Here is a 7919-nt window from a genome sequence, read left to right on the forward strand (position 1 = left end):
GAAAGAACAATGCAAATCAAGCATTACATACTTTTGCTTTTACAGCATTGTATCTAAATTTCTGAGACAGGCTAGAGTGTCTCTGTATACACTTACCCATACTATATGTACTGATCATTTATTGTGCATCAGTCCTTTGCTATGCATTAGGAATTGACTGGTTTTTGAAAAATCACTAATAATCTTCACCCTTATGCAAACCAATGAATTGCACAATCAAACCATGCATTAATGGTAAAGTAAAAAATATTTAGAAAAAAATATCAGAGTCAAAATAAACACTTAATAGAATATATATGTATAATCTTAAAGAAAAATGCTTCCCTGGTATGTGGTTAGTGACAGTCAAGTCAAGGAGAGCAATTGAGGATGAGTTATGTGTGCATCACTATCACATTCAGGTCAAGTTAGAAAAAAACTAACACAAAAAAGTTGAATGGGGAGTTGTGATGTAAAATTATGTTTGAATGAGGGATGTTGCAGTTATTATCACTGCATAACAAATCCTTTCAAACTTAATTGTGTTAAATACACACATGCACACTCTCAAAATTATTTTACTAGTGTCCAACTCTGGGGTTCAGGGTGGCTTGTTTCAGCTCCACAATATCTAGGATTACACCTGGGAAGGCTTGCTGACTGAAGACTAGAATCATGTAGAATCGTCTGTCCTCACACATCTGGTTGTTGATGCTACTGTTGGCTGAGACCTCAGATGGGCTGTGGGTTGGACACCACAAGTGGCCTCTTCATGTCTAATCAATGTCTGTAAGTCTCATTTTGACTTCTTCTCAGCATGGCGAAAATGCATAGCATTTTGATAGTTAATCCCTGGGAATTTCATGGCACCATTTCCCCCATATTCTGTTGGTTCAAGCAGTCACAGAGGTCTACACAGTTGCAGTGCGGAGGGCAGGCAAGGCACCTATGCATCACATCACCACATACGATGGAAGGAATATCAAGATCCTATGAAGAAGAGAGTGAAGGGTGGGGCATTTTGGAAAATACAAGCTGCTACAAAAGATGAAAGTGTTTGCCATAGAACTATATGAATATTGATATAATTAGCAATGGGTGATTGCCCATTTGAAAATATAGTAATTTACATCAGAATGAAGTGAACATCACATTTTTCTTTGACTATTTACCTTAGCAGTGCAAACAGAAGACTCACAAATTATTTCCATTTTATGAGGAAGTTTTCTAGTAACTTTCAGATCATAGGAGCAAACCTTGTTATTTATAGCAAGCTAGAAATGCACCATTTAGCACGTATTTATTCACAACATTTATTAAATTATTTTATGTGTTAAGCATTAATTACAAATCGTAAGACATCATATTTTTCATTTAAAAAAACTATTATGTAAAATACACTACCAGTTTTGAGTATTCTTTTTCCTTTTTTAGAGACAATTTTTTTTTCTCAGCTTACAAAATGTTAGTTCAATGTTTGCCAATTTGAATACTATTAAGGAAGCCCAACTGGGCTAATTTGCCTTTTGGGGAACGGGCTGAGATGAAAAATTTGACGCATTCCTTACTGTTATTCTTTCCCTGACAACACCGTTCTATGGGTTGAATTTAAAGTCACAGAATATCAGTTTACAGTGACCAACAAATGCAACCCATGTAAACTGAAGAAAGTTAAAATCTTGGACAAGAGTATTGTGTAATCTCCATACACAATACACCCTGACGTGTAGACAGCACATTATTGTGGCAATAACATAGGAATGCTCAATATCTTTTCACCGGTATCCTTTCTTGAGGTTGCTAGGTACCCATTCCTTTCCCTCTTTGGAAGACCTAATAGTTTGGCAGAGAATGTTAGCTATTCACTAAATCTGTTTTGTATTCCAGAGTGGTAGTAGAGAGAGGGCTGTGAGTAGCTCTAGCTGATGGAATACAGGTGAAAATAATGCAGATCATTTCATTAAAGCACCTTAGTTTCTTGTTTGATGTCCAGATTCAGGGTATCACCAGGAGATGCCAAGATTACAGAGAACTTTCAAACACTTGGCAACAGTGGACGATGCTAGACAGAAGGGGCCTCGCTCCTTGAAACACCACTGGGAATAGCCCTACTAAGGGTTGGATATCTGCTTGAATTTAGTAGAACAATGATAAACTTTACGCTCTGCTGAGATCTGAGATCTCACATTATTTCACATTAATTAGCATACCCTGATCAGCAGAGCTGGTATTGTGGGTCAGAAGGTAAGGTTTGAGAAAGGTTTCTTATCTGGAGTCTCAATGCAAGTAGCTGAAGAACAAAATCACTAGTCCCATGTGAGGAGGAGTATGAAGATTTAAAAAAAAATACAAAACGGTACTCTTATAGACTTGGTTTTCGCACATACGAGATCCTCTCAGGCCCACCAGCTTATCCACTCACACTCTCCCCATACCTGGGCCCTTGCCTGCTTCCTATGGGACAGGCATGATGATAGCTCATGGGCTTCCCAGTGCCAGGCTTGGTCTGTCCCTTTTAGATATGGGGGCAACCCTTATACTCTGCATTGGCTAATGAGGAAAGGTTGTCTTACTTTTGCCCTGGCCAGGCTGGGCCCAGGGACTACCTGGTTATTCTGGCTGCCCAGAAATACCAAATTACACAGCCTGAAAGTGTGGGCAAGTCAATGTTTCATTGAGCAACCTTGAACCTTGCTAAGTGAAAACCAAGATGTCAGATTTTCTTCAACAAGATCTTAGCAATGCAAATAAGAAAAACAAGTTCCCCTAAATTAGGCAAATACTTCTCTATAAAACACCCATGTTTTCTTGCAGATAAATAGATGAGGTTTGGAAAATGATGCTAACATATAAAATCAATTTCTTAGTGAATAAAGGCCAAGTAGCTCATGAAGAAGCACTTTGAAGTTAGAAATAATGTGAATGGTTTCAAGCTGAAGTGGGCAGGTGCAGTTTTATATTTCTGGTAAATATTTGGCTTCTGTGCTTTTACATTAGCATTGTAACTTTGAAACCACATTTTGATTTACGCCTGGAATGTTTAAAAACCAAATCATGGCCTAGGAAAGTCATAATTATAGAAAAGCAGTTGTGAGTTAGGCAAACACATGGAACATTAAAATATTCTGTACTGACAATAGTAAAGCATTTTAGCCTACTCACATAAAACACAGGCAAATGATTATGAGCCTGGTCATGAAAGTGTTTGTACAGCTTCAGCCCTACCAAAACTTTGGCTGATAAATAATTCACAAAAAATGTGCCCTAAACTTCAGAATAAATGATCTGTTTAGATGCCTGTTTTTGCTACTTGACTGATCATAAGCACTTCAAGTTAGAGAGTGTTATTCATAATTTTTTTCTTTTTTTAAACATTAACATTGTACAAAATATCTGTTAAATAGTAGACAATGACTAAAGGTTAGCGAAGCTAATTCATGAACAAAGATAACCATATGAAGCTGAAAATTCATTACTCAAAACAGAGGTATTATAGGAAATAGCTTAAGGACTTGACATTTCATTCATTAATTCTCTAGCATTTTTTTTGTACTATCAAAAATCTTTCAGAAAAAAAATGTGCAGGGTTATCATACATAAAATAACACATTTAGAAACATCATATAATGATTCCAGAATATGATTCTTACTCGTAAAATGATTTTCATCAACATAATTTAAACTTTCATGGGAGTAGGATCACTTGAGGACAAAGGATATTGGATTGCTGCGGAGCAATAAATTATAAATTCCAACCAGTTGACAGATTCAGCATAAAAAGAGGAAAATGCAAACTGAGAAGTTCAAAATGTAAATAGGTTGCCCTGGACCATTAAAAAATCAGTTTGCATACTTTCAAAGCTGTTTTTCAAAGGCTGTTTGTTAAGTAGACAGTATTGCTTACCCTTTGAAGCTAGTTCCCAGGAAGACGAGGCTACCTCTCTATTCGCTATGAAAATAAAAGCAAAAATACAACATTTATTTCACATTACTCCTTAGAGTTACCCCACATCTGCACTAAAGCTATCTACTGAGTGATTCTAAACTTTTCTATATGAAGCTATTGCTGTAGAAGAATCTCTTTCTGACTGGTAAGCTCACCATTATAGAAGCATTCGTCTCTGAGAACCCTATCAATGGGATTTAGTAAGCAGGAGAAAAAGATAGGACAGGCTCAACAGGTTTGCACTTTTTCTGGCTCTGAGATAATCGATGAGGCTCTATGAGCTTCTGGGTATGATGTCATTTTGGAAATATTTACCCTGTGCTTGATATTGAGTGGTTTTATAATCTGATTTGGGGGGAAATGACTACATATGACTTTTACTCATTTGTGTTGCTCATGATTTTGTTGCTCATGATTTTGTTATAGAGCCCTTGTTTTGTACAATGCTGCAGCTACTGTGGGGGAGGGGAGTGTTTGGTGAGGGGTGAAGAAAAACGTATAGACCTGGACATAAAGGGACCTGCAATCTCATAGGGAAGATGACATGTAAGTCCAATTACAAAGGCATGATAGACAGCTCTAAGACCTTTGATATCACTCAAGGCTCACTCTTCTCTTTTCCTTCTGTACATCTGTTTCTTCTTCTCTTAGCTCAAAATTTTATCACCAGCCCTGGACTGTCAGACGTTTCAGACATACACATTTCATTTCAACTACAACTTTCTCCCTTTCAAGTTTCTGCGTTAATCTACCCTCAATGCAACTCTTTTTCAACTTTTGTTGCATTCCATTGAATTTCTCTACTGTATCTTTACCCAACTGTTTTTTCCTTTTTATACTATGCCCTATCAAGCTTAGATTTCATAATCCAATCTTTCAGTTACTTTTGTAACAGTACTCAATCTCTTTGAATTCTTGCATTTCAACAAGTCTCCCAAAACCCCAACCCAGTTCAGACCCAAATAATCACATTCACTTGTCTTGCACCCATAAAGCTAAACATTGCATATTGGTACGACATGAAGTTACTTAGTGCAGTCTTGATAAAGTTCAGCCAGGCTGATGTTACTCTATTGTTTTTCTGCTTGGTAGCCAAGAGCCCCCTTAAATTTATCTTCTCATCCAAAGATAACACTGCCCCTGGATTGCATTTCTCCTGCTATTTTTCATTCTATTTTATGTCAACCATATGTACCTAATTATCGAAGCCAGAAATACAGGTGCCACCAATGACTTCCTTACTGGACAATTCCGATTAATCATCAGGTTGAGTCAATTCTGGTGGATATACCCGTCTACTTTTCTACAACTCCACTGTTACCTCCTGGTCAAGCCACCATCATGTTTTTTTCAATAAGCCATTAGAACAAACTCTTAACTTCCTGCCTCCAAACTTGCTTCTAGTCAAGGCTTCCTACACATTGCAGCCTGACTAAAAATGCAAATTTGATCATTAATCTCTTTTACTTAAAATACTTCAATAGTTTCCCAACCCATTTAGTAAAATGTCAGATCTCATTATGACTTACAAGGCCATGCATACTTACCCAGTATAATTTGTTATCATTCTCTTTCCTTTTTCAGTGTACATCTGGCAATACTGATTTTTTTTAATTTAACTTGTTAGAATATACTGTACCATCTCTTGCTTCTAGATTTTTTTTTTCAGTTTTTATTTGGCTAAAAAGTGCTTTCTTCTTCTCTTTGACTAAATTCTATTTACCCTTCAGAATCATGAAGGTTTTCTGGAAGCATATTGTCCTCATATCATTATACCAAACATGTTTGATTCTAAAGTGTTGCCTAATAGCCACACTCTTCACTAGACTATGGGTTCTGTGAAGGCAGAGAGTGCATCTATATTGGCCTCTGTTTTCCAGTATCCATGTAGCACTCATAAGGTGTTCAGTAAATATGATAAAAGATAAATGATGACGAAGTTCTAAGGAGGAAAGTACTATTTAGATGACAGTATGGCTGAAATATAGGTTAACAAGTTTTAATGGTAATAGTAAAATAGAAGAAGTTAGAGCTTACAAATTATAGGATAACAAGAGATGCGGTATACATAAACAATGGAATACTATTCTGCCATAAGAAAAGATGAAATACCGCCATTTTTGCCAACAGATGGCTCTTGAGATTACTATGCTAAGCAAAATAAGTTAGACGGAAAAAGTCGAGAACAATATGATATAAAACTGAAAGCAACAAAGGAACAAGACAAACAATTAAAGAAACAAAATCTCACAGACAAAGACAACAGTTTAGTGGTTACCAGAGGGATAAGGAGGGAGAAGAGATGGTAGAAGAGGGTAAAGGGGGTCAAATATATAGTCATGGAAAGAGAACTGACTCTAGGTAGTGAGCACACAGTGTGATATAGAGATGATGTATTATAGAATTGTACACTTGAAACCTATGTAATTTTACTAACCACTGTCACCCCAATAAATTAAAAAAAAGAATAACAAGAGAACACTGTTAAAAACTATATGCCAGCAAAGTTGACAACATAGAACAAAGACACGTTTCTTGAAAAATACTATTTGTCAAAATTAACAAGGCAGAAAAATCTGAATACTATTATACATCATTAAGGAAATTGAATTTGTCACCCATAAAGACAATATAAAACTAAGATCATTTTATTGACTTATTCTATGTAACACTAGAGAAAAAAAATCAGTTAACACTTTCAGAAAACAGAAGAGTAGGGATAACGTTTAACTCATTTTATGTGGCAACCCAAATGCTAACATCAAAAGCTTAAAAAGGAATTGCAAAACAAACAAACAAAAACAAAGAAAATTACAGACCAATATAAGCCACAATTATCTTATGGGTTGAATTGTGTCCCCTTCAAAAGATGTGCTGAAGTTTTAACCCCTAGTTCTTAAATAGATCTCAAGGGCATTATTCTGAGTGAAAAAAAAAAAAGTCTGAAGATACCACATACTTGATGTAAATTCGTACATCCACAATGGAAAACAGTATGGAGGTTCCTCAAAAAATTAAGAATAGAATTACCATATGACCCAGGAATCCCTCTTTTGGGTGTCTACCCCAAAAACCTGAAAACATGTATCCATAATAATATATGTACATTGCAGCATTATTCATGGTGGCCAAGACATGGAAACAATTGAAGTGTCCTTCAATAGATGATTATATAAAAAAGATCTGATACATATTTACAATGGAATATTAATTGTAAGAAAAGATAAAATAGTGTCATTTGAAACAACATGGATGGATCTTGAGATTGTTATGCTAAGCAAAATAAGTCGGACAGAAAAAGTTGAGAACCGTATGATTTCATTCATACATAGGATATGAAACTGAAAGCAACAAAAGAACAAAACAAATAAACAAAAACTCATAGACACAGGCAACAGTTTAGTGGTTACCAGAGGGTAAGGCTGGAGGGGACAAGGTAGAAGAGAGTTTAGGGGGATAAATATATGGTGACAAAAGGAGATCTGACTTGGGGTGGTGAATACACAACAAAATACGTAGATGATGTATTATAGAATTGTACACTTGGAACCTGTATAATTTTATTAACCAGTGTCTACCAATAAATTTAATAAAAAAGATATCACATACTGCATGATTCCATTCATACCACATTACTGAAATGACAAAATTATAGGAATGGAGAATGCATTTTTTGGTTTTCAAGGGTAAGAGATATTGGAGGTAGACGGGGATGGGTGTGATTACAAAGAGGTAGCACTAGGTAGATCTTTGTGGTGTTTTGATAGTGGTGGTGGTTACACCAACCTAGAGTAAGTGATACAATGACAGAACTAATTACATGTACTATATTAAGGTCACTTGTCTGGTTCTAATATTGCATTATAGTTATATAAGATGTTATTTTTATGAGAAACATAGCTAAAGGTACATGGAACTTCTCTATACTATCGTTGTAATTTCTTTTGACTCCATTTTAAGATAAAAATGGTAAAAGTAATATAGTAAAATAAAA

Source organism: Hipposideros armiger, unplaced genomic scaffold (assembly GCF_001890085.2).
Source record: "Hipposideros armiger isolate ML-2016 unplaced genomic scaffold, ASM189008v1 scaffold_363, whole genome shotgun sequence".
Taxonomy (NCBI): domain Eukaryota; kingdom Metazoa; phylum Chordata; class Mammalia; order Chiroptera; family Hipposideridae; genus Hipposideros; species Hipposideros armiger.